The 22500-nt window shown below is 50.2% G+C and overlaps 1 protein-coding gene across 2 annotated transcripts in view; it reads right to left on the bottom strand.

Moving 5' to 3' along the window:
- SNX29 (sorting nexin 29) overlaps positions 1–22500 on the bottom strand; it is a 559063-nt gene that overhangs the window by 57066 nt on the left and 479497 nt on the right. The gene's annotated exons all lie outside the window — the stretch shown is intronic.

Raw genomic sequence — 22500 nt, 5'->3', positions numbered from 1 at the left:
CCCGGAGAACATGCAGCCATCAATCACCACCACCCAGGGACTTCCCTGGTGGTGCAGTGGTTAAGAATCCACCTGCCAAAACAGGGGACACGGGTTCGATCCCTGGTCCGGGAGGATCCCACATGCCGCGAAGCAACTAAGCCTGTGCACCACAACTACTGAGTCTGCGCTCTAGAGCCGAGAGCCACAACTACTGAGCCCGAGTGCCTAGAGCCAGTGCTCCACAACAAGTGAAGCCACCACACTGAGAAGCCCATGCACCACAACAAAGAGTGGCCCCCGCTCACCACAACTGGAGAAAGCCCACGCGCAGCATCGAAGACCCAATGCAGCCAATAAACAAATAAATTAATTAATTTAAAAAAATCACCACCACCCTGAGCAAGTGTACGTAGTGCCTCGGGCTTTCCACGTGTGATCACGTTTAGTAACGGGAGATGCTGGTGCCACTGTTAACGGGAAAGCAAGGTCCGTGACACTTCCTACAGTGTGTTCCCAGGAACGGATGAAATCTTAGCACCTGCAAGGTGCCGAGAGTGGTGCGCGGACCCAGGACAAACCGTGAACACAAAGGGTCACTGCTGTGGCCCTGGTGGAGGTCACAGGCCAATAAATCCAGTGACCACACAGGTCAGCGTGTAACTATTTATCACACTCAATGCTGGCCTCCAGAGAGAATGCTTCATTTTGCCTTCACGGGAATTTTCTGAAATATGAATCAGCTGCCACTATTTAAGAACGATTTCATTAATAAACAAATTCCACTTTCTCTGAAAAACTAGGAGCGGTAGCAGCGCAGCCCCGCCCCCAGGGCCGCTCCAGGCGGGGGCTGTTCGGTGCGGCCCCCGCGGCAGGCACAGGGCCCCAGATCTGCGCTCAGGGCCCTCCTGACTCACGCCCCCACCCACCCCCGTGTCTGCCTGGCCGGCTGCCAGGTGTGTGCCCTGGGCAGTCAGTCAGGTCAGAACTTGCCCTGTGTGGTGACCTGCTGCCCCTAGGCTGAAATACTGAATACTCTTCAGTGACGAGGGACCCCACATCTGCCTGTTGCCCTGGGTCCCACAGATCCCGAAGCCCGTCCTGCCCAGGGGCATCTGCACTGGGGGGCCTGGCGTAGAAAAAGGAAAGCAGGGCCGGCCTAGGGGCAGGGAAGGCTTTCTCTGAGGAAGTGGTGATCCTCCCAGACTGACGGCCGAGTCGGGTGGAGAGGGGACAGCAGGGCGAGGGCGGCAGGAGGAAGAGGGTCGCCCATCCTCACAGGAGGAGTCTCACGTGACAAATGAGGTCACTGCGGCCCAGAGTGGGGCGGGGCCGCTCACCCACGAGGCCCCGCAGACGGGGCAGGACACTCGCCACTCTGCCGCTCCCAGCCAGGGAACAGTGCGCAGGATGAGCCCGTGTGCTCAGACACCTGAGGACGTGCCCTGTCCCCACAAGGCCCTGCCGACGGCCTGAGCGGAGCAGGGAGATTCTTTCTCAAGTGTTGTCAGACTTAGCAAATCAACAGCCAGGATGCCCAGTGAGATCTGAATTTCAGATAAACAATGAATTTTTCAGCATTCATAACTCCGTATTCAATAATTCATGACAATAATTTTGCAGTACTCAAGTGTGGCCTATACCATAAAACCTTTCCATGTAATATCTGGGGCACACTTATACTAAGAAATGATTCGTTGTTTGTCTGAAATTCGTATTTCACTGTATGTCATCTGGCGAGCCTCCTCCGAGTGCCAGGTGGAGAGGAGGGAACACAGAGCATCTGCTGGTCCCTGGGGGCCACTTCAAGGTCACATCAAGGTCATCTCACCAGAAGCCACCCCCTCACGCACTGCCTCAGCTGGACCTTTCTCCAGAGGGCGACAGCGCTCAAACACTGCTGCTGGCCGCTCCCACTTGAGCGCCAGAGCGGTCTCAGGCGGGGGCTAAATCTCCTGCAGCCTGGCGGGAGGGGCGCTGAGTGAGGGGAGCGAAGGCGGCAGGCCAGGAAAGCTGTGGGTCCTGGGCCCAAACTCGGCCACCCGGGCTCCGCTCACCGGTCGGACGCCAGAGTCCACCCCGCGGTCTCCAAGTGTCAACCCATCATTAAGCAATTAGATGCTCCTCCTTGGCAAGGTGGTTAATGTGCCAGAGCAGTGGCGAATGCGGCTAATCAGGCTTGGTTTTTAATCTGCAGAAGACACCCTCAAGGATGGCCTGAGAGGCTTTGCTGCAGGAAGGCGAGAAAGAGGCTAATCAGCCCTGGAAGAACTCATGGAGATTTCTCTTTTTTTTGGAGGGAGGATGCTCAAAACATTCTGAGCACGAAGGCAAGGTTGCAGCTGGCTCCCTGAGCTGCCTGTGGGACTGAGCTGGGCTTACGGGGTCCTAGGAAGGTGAGGACCCCCCAGGTGAAGGTCAGAGGATCCTACCCAGGAGTTGAATCTGCCCATTTTCACTTGGGCCTCTTCTCGCCCAGGCCCCAGGGCCAACAGCAACTTGGCAGAAAGGTTATCATCCTGGAGGAATCCCAAATCCTTCCCATGTACTGACTGCTTGAACTAGCCAGTCCCTGGAAACCCCAGTCAGCTCCTGAGAAAACCCAACACGGCAGCCATCTGAGTGTGACAGCCGAGCAATTTCTACCTGCGCTGTTCAGAACAAGCGACGGTATCTGTGGAGTCTTTATTCACGCTCTGCACTCAGTGTTTTGCTGGTACTGCATCCTTAGAGCACGGCTGAGGCTCAGGAAGGGTAAGGAACTTGCCCTAGGGCTCAGGACCTGCAGGCAGTTGAGCAGGGTCCCAGGTCATGGACCTGTGAGCAGTCAGAGCTTCCCGCAATCCAGAAGACGCTCTTCAATTTACAGAAGAAAAATCTATGGGTCCTCTAAACCACAGGCATCTCCCAGCCAAGATGCAGTTAACTTGCAGCCGCCCATTGGCTTAGCAGAAGGAAACTGGTTACAGGGCAGGAAGGTGGGGGGCTGACTACCAGCCTCTGCCGGGATGCCCTGCCCTCGAGTCTCAAACTGATCCTGGAGGTGCAGACACCTCAAGTGGCTGCATGTGACTTGGCAGGATGCAGTGGGGCTGGGAAGATCTCAGAACAACTCAAGGAAGCCTACTTTCTTTCTCATGACTATCATTTCATTTTTTACTATGAAAGTTTCAAAATATGGCAGAAAGCAGAGCGAATGGTATAATGAACCCCATGACCCTTCATCTAATAAAGTCTTAATCCTTTCCCATATTACGTCATTTTTACCTTTATGCGAAGGTGTTTTAAAGTAAATTACAGTCATCACATTTTACCCTTATACACCTCAGGGTGTACTTCTAAAATACTGAGAACATTTTCTTATTGGACCACAATACTGTGATCACCTCTAGCAAAATGAATGATGATTTGTTGGTGTTACCTCACAGCTAGTCTATATTCAAACATTTGAGTTTTCAAATGGGTCTCCTGCTTCTGGGATTTTGAAAAAGAGGGGGTGGAGTCCATCCCAGAACAAAGCTGGCAATTCTCCATCAGGTTGAATGCAATTCTGTCCAGATCAGATTCCCCCTCGGGGATCCGTTGGGTTCTGATCAAAAGGTGAAGATGGTGGTGCCTTTCCACCACCAGCTGCTGACAAAGCTTGTACGGCCTAAAAACATCAAAACCAGATGAATCTGCCTCAGATTCAGGTTCCTGGCCTCCCCTGATAAATGGCTCTCACTACTGGCAACACAGGGCTACCAGCCTCCTCCCCTTGGCCCCATCCCCAACCTGGCCTCCGCTGGACCCTGGATTTGCACCACTTGGATTGCCCGAGGCCCTACAGAACCATCCAAGAGCTACCCTGCGAGGTGACCATGTTCCAGGTGACCACGTTCCACGTGACGTTCCCTTAGGCAGCAGGATGGCGTGCACTGCCACTGGCCAGCTCTGCTGTCTGGCGGCTAAAACCACTCAGAGCTGCAGTTTTATCATCTGTAAACTGGGGATAAGGATGGTGTCTACGTCTTTCGTGGTAATCCAGGTGAAGTGCCCAGGAGCCGACATCGCCTGCCAGGCTCTGCGACAGGTACTGATGATTCTGGATGTTCAGCCAGGATGCTTTTCCTCAGGGAGTCTCTGTGCACGGGGTGGGGACAGGCAGGCAGACAGTGGGTGCCCACGCAGGGGCAAGTGCTGGGAGGCCGCCTTTCACGGGTGATCAGGGAAGCACGCGGGCAGTTTGCAGGAAAAGCAGAGAGAGGGTTTCACTCGGAGGAGGTGACTCCTGAAGGTGCTGCCTCAGCATCTCTCGGAGGACAGTCACCTGTCAGGGGTCTAGCTAGGTGCTCTCAGTGGGGGAAGGGCAGCCCAGGCAGAGGGAACAGCAGATGCAAAGGCCAAAGGCAGAAGGAGTGTGGTTTGTGGGAGTGGCAGGAGGCAGGCCTGCGTGGCTGGGCATAGCAGTTCCTGGTTTTGAGCTGAGGCTGCAGCCGCGCAAGAGCCAGATCACACACAGCCTTGTGGACCAGGAAGGAAGTTGATGGCGGTGGGGTGCACGAGGTGCATTTATTTATTTGTTTGTTTTTGTTTTTTTCCCCTCAGATCTTTGAGTATAACTGTTTACAATGTTGCGCAATTTCCATGGTACAACAAAGTGAATAGGCTGTATTTACACCTATGTCCCCATATCCCCTCCCTCTTAAGCCTCCCTCCCCTCCTCTCCATCCCACCCCTCCAGGTCATCACCCAGCATCGAGCTGACCTCCCTGAGTTATGCAGCTGCTTCCCACTAGCTATCTGTTTCACATTTGGTCGTGTGCATGTGTCTATGCTACTCTCTCACTTCCTCCCAGGTCCCCCCCACCCCATGTCCTCCAGTCCATTCTCTATGTCTGCATCTTTATTCTCGTCCTGCCTCTAGGTTCATGAGCACCGTGTTTTTGTTTGTTTGTTTGTTTTTAGATTCCATGTATATGCGTTAGCATCCGGTGTTTGTTTTTCTCTTTCTGGCTTACTTCACTCTGTGTGACAGACTCTAGGTCCTTCCACAGGAGGTGCATTCAGAAAGACTATTGGCGGGGAATGGCCCAGAGCAGCCTGAGGCAGAGGGACCTTTCAAGCCACTCCCCTGCTTGGAATTCTCCCCTGGTGCCCATCAACTCTGCCCCTCCCAACACACACCACCGAACCCTTAGCACAACCAAGCTTCCTTCGCAGGAACCTTCGCCGTGAGGCCCCGTATGCCCTGCGACCACCTCCCTTCACGGCACCCCCCATTACCCCCAATCCCCACCCCATCAACACACCCGTATCCTGGAGATCACAGCTGCCCCATCCACATTTGTTGTAAAAGCACAGAAATGTGGGAGATGGCTTGAGGGGCGACACGGCAGGCCGCCGGGGACAACAAGCCCCGACTAGAGACGACAAAGCCCCCTGATGGGGGGGGAGGATGGAGAGAAGCAGCTACAAACCTGCTCCCAGGTTCCCAACTACACCCCTGGCCCCAGGGCAGTGAAGACAGGGAGCTGGTCCTTCAGGGACCCCGTTTGTCACCCGGGACCCCGGGAGGACATCAGCGTCCACGCAGGGCCTGCCCTGCTGGGTAGGGGCCAGCACTTAAAGGGCCAAGGAGCACTTGTGAGTTTTTTGGTTGCGCTCCTGAGGCTGCAGCCAAAACGCAGCATTAGAAGCGAGGGGCTGGACGCAAGCCCAGCTCGCGGAATCTGCCAGACGCCTCTGGTGGCCGCCTAATGAGTCCTCGCTGCCTGTGGCCCTGCTGTCATCTTGCGCGGCAGTCTGGTCATAATACTATTGTCAATTACGGCTGAACACTAATAATAGCACTGGGAGTTTGTCCTCGCTTTAAAAAAGAACAGTCAGGACTATTTTAATGGGAGTATTTTTTTTCCCCTCCAGAAAAGGTTAATTTTATTTTGAGCTTCAAGAAGATAAAGACGCCATCAAATGGAGACTAGCCATTTGAAAAACGATGGGATGTTGTGAACAAGACGACGGGCCACAGCTTCTGGAAACGACGCTCCGACCCCCTGCCCCCTGTGCTTCGTGACATCTTTCCCGGGTCATTGCTGACAACAGTGCTTTCTAGACCATGTCCCACCCTCTCCAAGGGGACCGTTCCCACGATGCCGCACTTCCAGAGTTCCTCTTTATTTCCGTCTGAGGGAATCACGGTGTTTTATACAATAAATAGAGTGCCCTGTCCATCGGGAGCGGCAGGCAGCTCAGGCCCCGTGGAGAGAGGCTCCTGCAGAGTCAGCGCCTCTAAGGGCGCCTCGCTGGCTGGAGCATCCCAGAACAGTGACTAGTTTCCCAAGGAGCCCAGCGTTCGCGAATGACTCCGAGTTCTATCTTAGAGCCGACGACCCAGGTGGGATGTGCTGATGGGATGGAACCCTTCATTCATTTATTCAATGATGCGGCCACCTATCGGTTCACTCATTCATGCGACAGATACCTTGGGGGTCCACTGTGAGCCAGGCGCCGTGAGTGAAGGAATAAATGCGACTCGGTCCCTGCCTTCACAGAGCTTACAGTCAATGGAAAAGACCAACAGGTCGATCGTTGCAAAACAGCGTGATAAAGCCATGAACACACATAACAAAGGTGTGCACTTCCCTGGTGGCACAGTGGTTAACAATCCACCCGCCAATGTAGGGGACACGGGTTCGATCCCTGCTCCAGGAAGATCCCACCTGCCACGGAGCAACTAAGCCCGTGCGCCACAAGTGCTGAGCCTGTGCTCTAGAGCCCGTGAGCCACAACTATTGAGCCTGTGTGCCACAACTACTGAAGCCCGTGCACCTAGAGCCCATGCTCTGCAACAAGAGAAGCCACTGCAATAAGAAGCCCGCACACCGCAACAGAGTAGCCCCTGCTCGCTGCAACTAGAGAAAGCCCGTGTGCAGGAACGAAGACCCAACACAGCCAATAAATAAATAAATTTATTTAAAAAAAAAAAGGTGTGCACACAAGGTCTGCTGCAGGGGTGCGTGGGGAGCACACAGGCCCTCCCCGGGGGTCATGTGATTGTAATAGTTATCATAATAGCAGCAGCAGGAAGAGGAAGTGTTACTATTAACGTTTACCAAACATTTTCTCTGCTGGGCACTGGGCTGCGCTCACATGAATTATTTTACTGAATTCTCAGAGGCCCACCAAGATAGGTACTTTTTAGTATCATTTCAGAGAGAGAAGCTGAGACTCAGAGGGGGATGAATGCCACTGCCCAGACACCAGCTACTGAGGGGTGCAGACAGGACTCGACCTCAGGAAGCCTGCCTCCGAGCCTGTGCTTGGATCCCTCTGCTCTAAGACGGAGGCAGAGAACTGCCCAGAGGTTCCAAAGACCACAGCCGGAGGAACCAGGGGGGTGAGGATCAGAGGGGGCACTGACAGAGGGGGATCCGGGGAGCAGGGGGACCTGGGAAGTCACCTTAGAGAATCTGGTTGCTACTCTCAGGGTCACAGGTATTTTAAGCAAAGAGTGACAATCAGCTCTTGCTTCCGTGAGAATGAAAAGAAGATGCGTCAGTTTTGGAAAGCTCTCTTGTTCCAATCCCTTTTCTGTGGGGCTGAGAAGTGCCCTTCCTCTTGCACATGTGGGTCGGCTGAGAGGTGTGGGTGCATCTGAGCCACAGGCCCAACCCCGTCTTCCTGGAGCAAAGGCTGTAACCCATGAACTCAGCTTTGTTACAAGGGTGAGGCCTGGATTCCCAGCGCTGACACCTGAGGGTTGTTTCTAAGGTGACCATCGTGCACTTGCTGGTGGGAAACTGAGGAGAGAAAATAAATGCCTGCTGTTGCCACTTGAAACACTCCAGACAGAGGCCTCTGAGAGCAATGGAGAGCCGGGCGTGACGGAGCCTGGCAGCAGCTCCCCGAACATCACTGAGGCCCTTTGATAAGTGTCTGATTGGGTGCTTTTAGCAAAACAGCGCAAAGTATCTTCATTTGCTTAACTCGGAAATAATAAGATTGTGAACTTAAAAAAGGAAACTCTCTTTCTCATCCTTACACTGAGAGTGGGCTCCAAGGGGTCAGGACAGGGGTCCTCATGTCTACATCTGGGTCAAACAGATGCATGAGCAGCCTGGCCGGTTTAAACAAGTTTTGTCTAACAAGCTTTCTTCCAGGTGATCACCCGCTGGAAGGACCAGGTGTGAATGAGAGTTGAAGGAGGAGTGCTTTATTTGGAGCAGTTTTGGGAGTGGGAGGGCAAGTGAGGGGAGCAAAGGCCCATGAGTCTCTAAGGCACCCTTGGTGAGAAATTCAGGCCCTAAGCCTTGAGAGACACCCACTAATTTAGAGGCGGAGTCACTGCCCCTCCTGTGGGGACAGGGAAGCAAAGTCCTGTTAACTGAATTACTTTACCTGTCGCTACTCAGCCTGGCCACCATTTACCAAGCAAGTAGCTTGGTAACAGGCTGGGAAGGACACAGAAAGACAGGAAATAGGTGTAGTCCCATGGAGGTCAGCGTCTCCCACTTGGAACATTTACTGCGTCCCTAAGATATTACAGTTATCCATCCACGCAAACATTTACTTGACACTTCCCCTTGCCAGGCCCAATTAGTTGGGATGAAAAACACCCAGTTCTTGCCCTAAAGGCACGAATGGCCTCTCACTCATTCATATGTGAGCATCTACCAGGCACCCGAGTAGAGGGGGTTCCCCTCGCCCATCCACACCTGCCCCAGACGCCTGCCTCGCACCAGGGCCTGTGATGAGCAGATGCCAGAGAAGGTGAGCAGGACGGCGGCCCTCACAGAGGTTGTAATTGAGAATCCCTTCCTTCTCCCAACACTGACGGGCCAGGTCCTGTGCTGGGGGCCCCAAGACGAGATGACAGGTCCTGGTGTCAGCTCTCGAGCCAGTGGTGACAACAGTGTGGCAGAACAGGAGGAGAGCTCCTGGAGTGAGGGTGGCGGCCCCTCTGAGCGGGGCTGCGGGGAACCCGCAGGCACCTCCGGCCTGGGTCTGGAGGGGTGGGTGGGATTTCGGCAGATGGTGACGGGAGGAAAGGTGCCCAGACAGAGTGCCTGAGGGCAGTGCGGGGAGCCCAGGCTCAGGGAGTAGGGTGAAATCCTCTCGGGGCGGGGGGGGGTGGGATATATGGACTGAAGCAGCCAGGCTTTGGAAAGAAGCCAATGGTAAGTCATGAAGTCTGTGCTGAGGGTCTGGGAGAGAGACCAGGTGCACACACTGGGCGTTCAGGAGCCCTGGAGATCAAGACTCAGGGAAGGAACAGAAAGGAGTTGATCATTTGATGCCTGCCGCATAACGTGGACCACTCTATATACTTTACAGGAGTTTTGCTATTTACCCCTGTGGCTTCCTGTGAGCCTGGAATTACTACCCCCATTTCACAGCTGGGAAAACTGAGGCTCAGAGACGTTCATGCCATCGATGCCCAAAGCCAACAAGGAGAACATGATGGTGCTGGGATTTGAGCTCAGGTGGTCTAACACCAGAGCCCTTGTTCCCATTCACCTGGTAACATTTTCAATAATATTTACAGCTGGGGGCATGTCTAACCCCCTAAACCGCTGAACACGTGGGGCAGGCTCAACCCTGCTGCACAGGGAGGGGCATGGGAAGCGGTGCCAGAGGGTTGAAGAGGCTCCTCGCCCATCCCAAGGCCATAGAAAAAAGGGGAGGGGCCAGAATTCAAACTGTGGACTTTCTGATCCAAACCCCACTCCTGTTTTTGCACTAAATTGTTAAATTGACACCACCTATTTTGTGTAGAACCTTGTGTGTGGGGAAGGCGAAGAAAACCATGAACCCCGCCTTTCTAACAGGTAACAGAAACTCCCGAGAAGCTAAAAACATCCTCACAATAGGTGCATAAAGAATGACAGCGAGAACAACAGTACAGTACCAACAATAATAACAGCAGCAGAAGCAGTTGACATCTGAGTGCCTACTAAGTCCTCTGCACCTGTTACCTGGTTTCATCCACAAAATTACTTTTCTAGGTAGGTTCTACTAGCACCCCCATCTCACAGAGGAGGAATCAAAGGTGCAGGAAAAGGAGGAGCCTTGCCCAATCCCACGGATCTGGAAAATTATGGAGCCGGGATGTGAAGCCAGGTCCTCTGACTCCATCAATGGCATATGTTAATGCCCCACGGAAAGGGCTACTGCAAACCTAACTGCCTCCCCCGTCATATCTGAAATAGGACTTTCCACATGGCGCACAGGAAGAAGTACGACTCTTGTCGGCAGCCCCGAGGTTCTGATGGCCTCTGGGTGAGATGTTGACTGTGATGGGAAGAGAAGGGGCAGACTCAAGAGGACATCACAGACCCCAAAGTCCTCTCCACACTACTTCCACGAAAAAGGCCAGGGGGCTTAGCTTAGTGCCCATACCAAATCCAAGCTTGCGCTTCCCGTTGACCCAAGAGACCCTCTTCCTCTTGCTCAAAAAGCCCTGAGTAAGGCTGTGGACCAGCCCCATCGCTCACAATACCTTACTCTAAAATGGGGGAAACAGATCAGACCCTCAGGGCTGGGCAGCTCATACAATATGTGGCAGAGCTTGAAGACTGTAAAACAGCACTTGCGTGATGTCAGTGAATTATGCTAAATGTCGGAACAGAAGATAGATCCTGACCCCCACCTGCAATGAAGGCATCCCCACCCAACCCCTTGACTGCAAACACAGGAAAGAAAGCAAGTCTCTACCTCAGAAAAGGGACACACACACCCCCCTTCAGGGCTCAAGGTATGCTTACACTCTCTTCCCACGCGCTTCTCAAGACGACGACAACAAGGTCGTTTATAATAGTTTTTATTGCAAGTTTGCTATATATATATTTGTTTATAATAGTTTTTATTGCAAGTTTGCTATATGCTGAGCACTGTGTGGAGTGTTTACCTGAATTATCTCAATGTACCCCTGCAAAATCTCTATGTAGTAGATAAAAATATTCCCATTTTGCAGATGAAGAAACTGAGGCTCCAAGAAATAAGGTGACCCAGCTAGAGAGGAATAGAGCTGGGATTTAGAGCCATGTCCGTCTGAGCTCAGCTCATAACCACGATGCTGTCCTGGCTCTTAGGGTCAATTTATTCACAACAGCAGGAGCCCTACAGCTTTGCTAAAAACAGGAATAAAAAAACAAAGCAGTCCTGCAGTTCACATGGGGTGAACCAAATACCATAGCTGTGAAAATGTTCCTCTTGGCACAGAGCTATATATTTGGGGCTGGATGAAGCTCGTCTTTCTACCATGGGAACCTCCCCCCCTCCCCCCAACTGTGGGAGGGGGGGATTATGGACAGAAGCTTCACAGCAGCCTCTGTTGCTCAGGATGGGCTGGATACGGCTGCCTGTCCTCAACAAGAGGGAGCCAGTCTGCAACGTCTCTTCCACCCTCCGTGGTGCCGGACACAGGCTGGGTCCTAGAAAAATCATCTCCCAGCAGCAGAGCTCCCTCGCAGATAAAGCCTACTTTTCTCTGTTACTGACTCTGCAGCCAAGGGAAACTGCAGGCTGGACAGCTGAGTGGGGGACGGGGGGCAGGCTGGTTCATGCATTTACTGGGAAGAACTCAGAGCAGAAAAAAGACCTTGCCCATGTGCAAAAACGTCTTTTCCCAGAGCTGTGAGCTCCAGTGCTGGGAGGGGCCCGTGTGGACAGTGCCAGCTGGGAAGATACAGCCACAACTTTAATTCCAGCAACTGTTGCCTCATGGGAAAGTGGGCCCACTCTGTCAGATCACCTAGATTTTTAAGTGAAATTCCAGGTTTTTCAATATTGAAAATTATAAAAGATTTAAAGACCAGGTGGATCAAACAAAATAGAATGCAGGCCACACAAAGCCACCAATTTCAGACATATGATCTAATCAGATGCTCCCTGACTTAGAATGCTTCCCACAAACTTATAGAAGCCAGGTCTGGGGCCTGGGATTCTTGAGGAAAGCAGCATGATGTGTCCAGAAGAATCACTCAGAGCCGGGCTCAGCCCCAGCTACTGCTTAGCTGGGTGACCCCGAGCAAGTTCCTCCACCTCTCTGGAGCTCAATTTCTCCACCTGTGCAACAGATGTTAAGAGTGCCTGCCCCAGAGGACTGTTATGTGATCAAATGAGATAATGTGTATAAAGCAAAAACTGGAGCTATTCCCAGCACATAGTAGACACTCAATACACGTGATTTCCTTTTTAGAAGCAGGCACAGCTCAGGTTCCTTCTGCCTTTAAAACTACCATACTCTTTAGTCTGGCAGTATTTGGTCAAATTAAATATAGTACACCACACAACCCACTGTAAAACAACTATACTTCAGTAACAGTTTTAAAAAATAAAATATAGTACACTACACGGCCCAGCAATTCCACCCTGAGTATCTATCTCAGAGAAATTCTCATACTGGACCATAAGGGTCATATACAAGGAGATCACTGCCCTGTTTTTGAGTGAGGTGGAGTCGGGAGCCACTTGGTGGCAACTCCGTAGCACAGGATAAGTGACATGTGGTGGACACACTCCCCAGAATATACTGAACAGTTACAGAAGCAAAGTGCAGCATCCCCGGCCACACGCACAGAGCTTAAACAGGTGCTGAGTGTAAAAAGCGAAAGAACGAAGACTCTTAACACAATGTCATGTAAATTAATTAAAAATAGGAATAATGCAACATATTCTAGAAGGAAATATACAGATTTACAGCTCTGAGCCAAACACACTGGAGCAGTACTTGTGGCAGCACGAAGAGCAGGAGGCTGACAGCATGAGAGATGAGGAACTTGAGGCATAAGGTTTCAGAGTGAACACTGAGACCCCTGTATCAGGAGCTCGGCAACAGCATGAACTTGCTGTTCTGTATGTGAGGTCCGAAGAGGAAAATCAAAAAGGAGAAATGTGGTATTTTCTTGTCTGCACTTGTTTTCTGCCAGGACCTCCCTCCGATGGACCCAAAGACCCTAGCGGGATCTTGGGTCCAGATGTGTCCTGCTCTGAAAAGCTCCAAGTCCAACAATTCCAGAGGCTGAGATTGAGCTGTAAGAGCCCAACCAGGAATTCAGAGTGCTTGAATGTGTTTTCTGTCCCAGTCTTCGCTGGGGGCTTTGTGGGGCCCCTCTCTCCTCCTCTCCCCACTCCCCTATGCGATTGCTTTGCCTGTGCTGGCCCCAGACCACACAGTGATCGCTGGGCAGACAGATGGTACCCACACAGCCACTTCCTCATTATTGACAAGCGAGTCCCCCACAATGCCCTGGACCATTTCACAGTCTATTGAAAGTCTGATGGCCACACAGGGTCTGGTTTAGAGAAGCTTTTAACGGCAGCAACAGCGGAATTATGTGGGGCCGTCTCTAACTGTCCTAATTGGTAGCCTCTACCTTCAGTATAAATTTTTAACTGCTGATGCCGCAGGCTGAAACAGCTGTTTGGGCAAAGAGAGGCACAATGGAGTCAAAGTGTTGATACTAGGCAGTGTGTGTCGAATGCCAGGATGTGAGCGGAGACGGTTATGAATATTATTTCTGACCCCAACGACGTTTCACAGATGAGGCTCAGAGGAGTTAAGTACTGTGCCCAGGATCACACAGCTGAGGAGCAGCAGTGGCAGGATGGGAACTGACTCGAGAGCCCATCCTCCTCTGGCTCTTCCCGGCTATCACGCCCCCAGGGAGGGCCCTTCGGGTGGGACACGGCTGGGAGGAACAAGCAGGCTTCAAAGCCAAGGAAGAGAAGGTGGAGAGGCAGCTGCACCCCTCCCGAGGGCAAGAGGACAGATGCCAACAGCCCCAGCCGCAACGTGCACGGCAGCGGGCAGGGGCGCAAGCTTCCGCTCCTCCAGGGCCCAGGGCCCAGGCCTGACGTGAGAGCACAGGCTCCAGGGCGCACGGGCTTCAGCAGTTGTGGCTCGAGGGCTCTAGAGCACAGGCTCAGTAGTTGCGGAACGTGGGCTCAGCAGTTGTGGCACACAGGACCAACTGCTCCGCGGCATGTAGGATCTTCTTGGCCCAGGGATCTAATCCAAGTCCCCTGCATTGGTAAGTGGATTCCCAACCACTGCGCCACCAGGAAAGTCCCCACTCCCCCACTTTTTAAGGGAAGCTGCAAATCTGGATTGTTAGGTGAAATCTCTCAATTGGCAGCTAATTCACAGGCTTGAATATGATGGTGCAGAAGAAATAAAATATATCCACAGGCCATCCAGAAGCAAGAGAAAAAAATTGTTAGGGTCTTCAAAAACACACCTCTGCAAAATTAGTTCCCCCAAGCTGTGCTACAGAGAGGGGGTGGGATGGTTCCATGCTTCCAAGGGCCAAGCATCTTTCTACAGAAACAATCCAGACATCCTGGGAAGGGGTGGAGGCCAGCCCACCCTCCAGAGCAGGGCTGGGACTAGACACCATGGCCCGTTCCTCGGGACTCCTACCCTTGATTATGTTCCTAGAGACTGAACACAGAGCACACCAACCTGAGGCTAGACATTCAGAAGACAGAATTTTTCTTAACTCTCAAAACACATTTCAGGGAAGGGGTGGTCTCTGCACTTTACCGGTAAGGGCACTGAGACTCACAGAGATGAATTAACTTGTCTGCGGTCACGCTAGAGCAGTCAGAGCTAGAATTTTAACCCAGGCCCAGTGACTCTGCTGTTCCACACTGTTCCTTTGTTTACACAGGGGAAGGCTACAAAAAGTCCATCCAGGGACTTCCCTGGCGGTCCAGTGGTTAAGACTTTGCCTTCCAATGCAGGGAGTGTGGGTTCGATCCCTGGTCGGGAACTAAAGATCCCACGTGCCTTGCGGCCAAAAAACCAAAACATAAAACAGAAGCAATATTGTAACAAATTCAATAAAGACTTTAAAAATGGTCCACTTCAAAAAGAAAATCTTTAAAAAAAAAAAAATCCACCCGTTTCAAAAACTTTGACTGGGCCTCTATCACATGCTTGGTGCCAGGCTGGACGCTGGAGGGATGAGGAGGACGAGGGTGGGCCCTACCTCTCAGGCCATCTGAGTTCAATGCAAACTTGAACTGTTTTATCTACAATGCTTCTGACGCCAAATGTGTGGAGGTTGTTTTCACACCAACAACCAATTCTCAAACTTTCTGGACACCAACTGGTGCCCAACAATTCAACTGAATTCTGACACTAACTACCTGAGATTAGCATCAGACCTCAAAGGTTAAGGGCTCGATCCCATGAGACGGCTCGCATTTCAGATGCCAGGTGCAATCCTGAGCCACTGGGACATCTGATCAACTGGCTATAAATCAGTGGTTCCCACGACCCCCTTGTCAGGTTTGATCATTTGCTAGAATGGCTCACAGAACTCAGGAAAACCGCTTACACACTGTTACTGGTATCCTATAAAGGATATGACTCAAGCACAGCCAAATGGAATGGACGCAGAGGGAGAGGTACTGGAGAGGGCAATGGGGCTTCCACGCCAGCTCTAGGTGCACCACCCGCCAAGCACCTCAATGTGGTCACCAGCTTAGAAGCTCTCCAAACCTCACAGTTTAGGGTTTTTGTGGAGATTCCATTATACAGCAGTGACTGACTAAAAGATTGGCCACTGGTGATAACTCAATCTCCAGCCCTTCTCCCTCCCTGGAGGCTAACCCTCTAAACACGTCTTGGTCCTTTGGGGAAAGAGACCCCATCCTGAAGCTATCTGGGGCTCCAGCCACTAGTCATTTCATTAGCATACAAAACCCACTCTTATCACTCCAGGATTTCTAAGGGTCTTATAAGCTCTTGTGTCAGAACAAATATTGTAACAAAAGACCCTTCTTTCACCCCTATCACTCAGGAGATTACAAGGGTTTTACAAGCTGGTCAGGAAGCAGGGAGGAAGAGCAAATATGTATGGCTTATTACATCACAATATCATAAAACCAAATGGATAAGATAAAGTTGAGAGGATAAAGGGATTTTATTTTAAAGTTACTTGGAAACTTGATTTACCCTGGACAAGGTCTCTGGAGTTTTCCTCTCGGAAGCAAAGTAAAAATAAAGTCAGAGTCAAGTAAGGAACCACATGTCAAGACATGTCCCAACTCGAGGTCTTAGCATCTTTATCTGTAAAATGAGAGTGGGTGCTGTCATCGTGCATTTATTCAACCAACATGACGTGCCAGACCCTGTGCTGGGAGCTGGGATCCAGTGGTGACTAAGACTATAGCATAGAAGGTTGGTGCTCACAAAATATCTTTATGATCTGTTCCATTTCTCAGTAACCTCTGCAGTGGGGTGGGGTCCCAGGACCAGTTCCAGCCAATGGGTGGTGAACAGAAGTGGTCCCTACCACGTGGGGGTGGCTCAGGGCTGGTGTGTCTCTCCCACATCTCTCTGCTGGGGATGCTGCAGTGACCTGGGGGCCATTACTTCCCCCCACCTCCCCTTTCTCTTCAACGCTCCAAGAAAATGTGCTCTGCCCTTCTCCCCTCCAAGCCTCAGATGACCTGCTGATAGCAGAACAGCTGTTGCCAACCCCACTGCACAGACGGGGCCCCTGAAGCACAGACCTGCCTGCAGCCAAGATTCAACCAAGACTCCTAGACTCCGAGTCCCTGGGAACCAAAGGGCGTTCTAATCTCATGGAGTTCAGGGGTCTTCAAAGGAGGTTCCTGCAGGGTTCCTAGGAGTGTCTTGGGTGGCAGCTCCCCTTGTGTCTGTTTAGCGAACTGCAGATGCTGATGCTGGTGGTAACAGCAAGCTGCCATAGGCTGAGAGCTCAGTCCGTGCTAAGCTCAAGGTTAAACAGTTCTCATATATTACCTTGTTCAATCCCCACAGCCTGGGCAGTGGGCGCTATTATTAGACCCAGCTTACAGATGCAGCAATTGAGGCACTGAGGTGAAGAACTTGTCCAAGGTCAAACATCCATTGAACAATGGGAACCAGAAATCCAACCCTGGCCCATCTACTTAATGAAAATAGGTTAATGTATCGCAAACCGGGGCCCCATGACCATCCCAGTTTACTTAGTGCAGCACTGGGAGGTGCCTCAGGGGCGTGGGGCAGAGACTCCAGCTCGCTGAGCCCCAAATGCATGCTCCCCTTCCAGGAGGGAGGCTTGTTTCTGGAAAGCAGTGACCCAGACAGAGGCTCCACTCCCCAGCCCCTCTTGCATCTTAGGTGACGCTGAGGGACTAGTTCTTACCAATCAAATGTAAGGAGAAGCAATGCTGTACTTTGGGGCCAAGGTGTTTAAAAAGCGGATGTGTCTTTTTCATACTCTCTCCTCCCTTCTCTACCCCTGGTGAAGTGTTCCGAGGCCCTAAGGGTCAGCAAAGTAGAGCTCACGGACCAAATCCGGTCTACTTCCTGTTTTTTTGTGGATAAAGTTTCCTGGAACACAGTCCACCCAGTTGTTTCTGCACTGTCTGTAGCTGCTTTCATGCTACAACATCAGAACCGAGCAGTTGCTGCTAAGACCACAGGATCTACAAAGCCAAACATACTTAACTGTCAAAGCTCTTTACAGAAAAAGCTGGCAGAGCCCTGCCCCAGGGCATGATGAAGGCTCAGGATGGAAAGAGCTTGGGCCCAGGTACAAGCCACTTCTGACCACAAACACTGGACAATAACATTAACAAGGAATAAACTGAGAGTTGAGGTTTAAATTTGTGGCAGCAGCTAGCTCTACCCCAGCTAGCACGTGTAGAGAAAGGGATGAGGTAGGGGACTCCTTGCTACCCTGGTCAGTGACGGTCCAGCCCTGGGACCATGGGGCCAGTGCACAAGTATCAGCAACTCCGCACAACAGTAAAGAGTCTCCTTCTCTGACTACACACAGCAGCCAACACGCATTGGGGGCTTGCTCTGTGCCAGGCCCTGTGCTAGTGCTTCGAATTGGTGGTGAAGAACCTGAGCTGCCGGCTCTGACCACTGGGGTTTGAAGCCCAGCTCTACCGCTCCCTAGATCTCTGGCCTTGGGACAGTTACTGCAGTTTTAGAATCTCTAAAAGAGGGATAATAGTAGGAGTTGGGAGGCCTGGCACAAAGCAAGCACTCAGTCTGGGCTGCCTGTTTCCATCATCAGTATCCTCTTTGCTGGGCTGTTTGATTCTCACAATAACCTGTGGGTTCAGCACGATAATTGTCCCCACTGGCGGATAAGCACACAAGACGTGCTCTTCACGCTCTAATCAGACAAGGAACACAAAACGGAGTGACAATCAGAAGGTAGACAGTGTACTGTATTGACCAGCCCCAGGAAAGGGACCAAAGAATGAGCAGGTTTCAGCTGGATTTGGTGGGCTGGTTGGGAGAGAGGTGTGGTTAGTGTAAGTTTTTAAGGCAGGAGATTCCCACCTCCCCAGCTAACTCTTCGTTACTATCAGTCACTGACCAGAGTTGAGGTTCTTAAACTGACCTTCTCTTAAGCTCTTGATGAAGTCCTGATGTCTTAGGCCTTTGCTGAACATAAGATTCCAAAAAAAATCCCCCGTGTACCCTAGGATGCTGGAGGTGTCAGTGATTTCTCTTCATCTCTTCTTTTCTGGGGTAATCAAGTGGACAATGGCCTTTGAAATCCCGGCTCCGTTGCCTCTATATTCCTTTAGACGCCTTTCCGAGGCTGTGATTGTAAGAATTTATAATAGCCAATTTTTCGTCTTTCTTACTTTTGCCTGCCCAGCAACCATCCCCTCCACGCCTCTGTTAAGAGGACTACAATAATCTTTTCAAAGATCTCCTGTTCCTCATTTTCAGTTCACGTCATTAGGGAAGGGCTGCGCTCCCACCTCCAGCTGCAGAAGGAAGCAGGCACGTGAGATTGGTCCAGCTACTGCAATGTTCCCTCTGATCAGAGACTGGCTCAAGGATGAGCACGGAAACAAAAGAAGTACAAAACTTATACTCCAACAGCTGCAAAACGTTGAATGAAATCAAAGAAGACCTAAATAAATGAAAAACATCCTATGTTCATGAAAAGGAAGACTTAATATTATAAAGATGACAACAGTCCTCACATTGATCTATAGAGTCAATATAATCCCTTTCAAAATCCCAGTTGCCTTTTTTTTTTTTCTTTTTTACAGAATTGACAAGCTTATCCTAAAATGGAAATTTAAGGTACCCAGAAGAGCCAAACTGTCTTGAAAAAGAAGAACAAAGCTGGAGGACTCACTTCTCAATTCCAAAACTTATGACCAAAGCTACAGTAATCAAGACAGTATGGTACTGCCATGCAGGTAGATATTTAGATCAGTGGAAAAGAACTGAAAGTCCAGAAATAAACTCTCACATTTATAGTTAATTCCTTTTCCACAAGGATGACTAGACAACTTAACGGGGGAAAGAACAATCTCTTCAACAAATGGTGCTGGGACAACTGGATATCCACATGCAAAACAAAGAAATTGGACCTCTTCTTTATACCATACACACAAATTACCTCCAAACAAATCACAAAACTAAATGTAAGCACGTAAAACTGTTAGAAGATATCAGGAATAAATCTTTGTGGGTTTAGGCAAAGCTTTCCATATATGACATAAAAAGCATAAGGAAGAAAAGAAAAAGAGAAAATAAGCACATTGGATTTCATCAATACTAAGAACTTTTGTTCTGTAAAGGACATGATCAAGAAAGTGAAAAGACAACTCAGAATGAAAGAAAATATTTGTAAATCATCTATCTGATAAGGGGCTTGTATCTAAAACACACAAAGAACTATTGCAACTCAACAATAAAAAGACAAGTAACCCAATTTTAAAATGCACAAGATCTGAATAGATATTTCTCCAAAGAAGATATACAAAGAAGATGAGGACATGAAAAGATGCTGAATATCATTAGTCATTAGGGAAACACAAACTGAAACCACAGCGTGATACTACTTCACACCCACGAGGATGGTGATTTAAAAAAAAAAGCAGATAATAAGTGCTGGTAAGAATGTGAGAAATTAGAACCCTCATACATTGCTGATGGGAATATCAAATGGTGCAGCCACTTTGGAAAACAGATGGTTCTTCAAAATGCATAACAGGGAGTCACCATATGACCCAGCAATTCCACTCCCAGGTGGAATGAAATGAAACAAAAGAACGAAATGAAAGAGAAAGGAAAACATATGCCCACACAAACACTTAGACACAAAGGTCCATTGCAGAATCATTCATCATAGCCAAATAATGGAAACCCAAATGTCTATCAACTGATGCGTAGATAAACACAATGTGGTCTATCCATACAACGGAGCAGTATTTGGCAATAAAAACAAATGAAGTGCTGATACATGTTACAACACAAATGAACCCTGAAAACATGCTTTTGTGAAGTCACAAAGACCACATATGTATATGACTCCATTTATATAACATTTCCAGAAGAGGCAAATCTTTAGATAAAAAAGTAGATTAAAGCTACTGAAAAAAATGAACACATCATCCAGGCAGACTAATGAAGTCTAATTCCAGAATTTTTGATGGAACTACTGGAAAAGAAGCTCTTTCCTCTGGGGTTGCTGTCCGGATGATATAAACCTAGAACTACCAGAGGGTCCATCTTGGAGAAAGCCTGTCTGAGAACGAAGCCAGCACAGGAAAGCAAAGGAGAGAGGGAAGGAGGGAGAGAGGGAGGGAGAGACCAGGTTCTGATGGGATCCTATGAGCCCTGGACCAGCTATGTCTGAAGCTGCAATCCATTCCTGCTCTTTTCAATCGCATAAACCAAACTCCTCTCACGCCTTTGCCCATCTGGGAGGGTTTTTGCTCCTCACTGAAACTGTGGCTCTTCCTTGACACCCTCCACTCACTGTTCAGGTCACAGACCCCTCTTTCCCTGGGCTTCCCACCCAACCCCCCAACTCTCCCAGTGCCCAGGCTTATCCCAAATTCCTCTGCATCTCGCTCACAGCAGCCCCCATCAACCTCACACCACTTCTTTCTAGCCAAAGATGCGTTCCCCACCTGGACTGCACCTGAAGCAGGGCTCTATAACTCAGCTGCTTAAAAATAAACATGAGCTGTACTATTTCCAACAAGTTTTCCCACCCTATTATTTATCCAGCACCTGCTTGTACAAAAAAGGAATCTGGTGGGGAAGGAATAGGGAGAAGAGCCTGGAAAGAGCAACGCAGCTGGAAACTGCAGAGGTGGGTGGTAGCCCTCCACCAGGGCCGGGAGCGACCGTGTGTGGTGGAGAGAGACGCTGGGGACGCGAGGGAGGGGCACTGGCAGGGTTCTCCGCGTGGCCTTGGTGAAGCCCACCATCTCTTTGTCAGAAATGTGTTTTTAAATTCACAAAACAAGGTACATAGGCTTAGACAGAAAAGCACAGCTTTTATATTTTAAGCACAGCTATCATAATTGTGATAAAGCGGTGTGAGTGCTTCTTTGCTAGGGCATTAAAACAAGATTGAGCGGCAGGTCTAATCACTGCCTTCAAAGTTGTGATGAGCTTTAGGATAGTGAGCCATCTGCAACAACTGTCACGTGATAGGGAAACACACATGACTGGTTTCTATTGGGGACAAAGTCACAGATACCACAACTACTGTTACGGTTTGTGTCAGTTACATATTAGTGAAAATAAAGTGTGATCCTTGCTCATTGATCACCTGGATTTTATCCTCAGACTCTAGGATAAGAACTCCTGCGCTACATCAGGCTGTGCCCTCGAGCAGGACACTATGAGCCAGTTTCTCCATCTGTAAAATGGGGCTGGGAATGGTGCCCTGCCGCTGTGGGGAGGGGAGTGGGGAGGTAGGGGGATGGCATTACGAAGGCAGTGTGGCCAGGAGACCCAGGAGATGGCCTAGTACCAGCCACCACCAGCAGCTTCTGAGCTCTCACTGTGGGCCAGGCATACTCTGAGCATGTTCCTGTTACCTCACTTAATCCATGCAGCAACCTCAAAAGGGAGATGCCAATAGTTGAGGACACCAAGGCACAGCAAGGGACTTGCTGGTTTACACTGGTATTAGGGTTCAGACTCAAGTTCAAACTCAGGGGACCCCAGACCTGAGCTCTCGTCCAGCGCCTCTCACTCCCACTACCCCAGAGAGCCAAGGGAGATAAAAGCCTCTAGACCTTGGCTCCAAACCTTGCGTGTCTATATGGAACACATTTTCAGCCTGCGTCAAGCAATCCTGAGCCTGGAGACAACACAGACCCTAAATTTTCATCAAGAACTAGAATCTTTTCATCCCAAAGAGAGGAAAAGCTGTAGGAGCTGAGAAGAGAAGAGACTCTGACTCAGTACCCAGCACAGGGCTGCCCGCCGGCCTGTATTTGCCGCTGCCTCTCCTGGGCTGTTTCCTAGCTAACTGCTACACAGCCCCCTTATTTCAGTTTAAATGTCCCTACCTGGACCCCTTAACTAAATCAGATCTTCTGTTGTAGCTCTCTGCGCTGTTCCTACATAAAAGCTCATAAAAGCACTCATAAAAGTATCTTTATTTATAGCTTTATATGTTAATGTCTGTCTCTGCTAAACTAAGAGTTCCACAGGGCAAGGACCATTTCTTCCCCTACTGACTTAAACACAATTGCTTAATAAATACGAATGAATGTCACATAGGAAGAAGA

The sequence above is a fragment of the Hippopotamus amphibius genome, chromosome 9 (assembly GCF_030028045.1).
Source record: "Hippopotamus amphibius kiboko isolate mHipAmp2 chromosome 9, mHipAmp2.hap2, whole genome shotgun sequence".
NCBI lineage: Eukaryota > Metazoa > Chordata > Mammalia > Artiodactyla > Hippopotamidae > Hippopotamus > Hippopotamus amphibius.
Note: the sequence above shows the minus strand (reverse complement) of the source record. Positions and strands in the feature narration are given on the sequence as shown.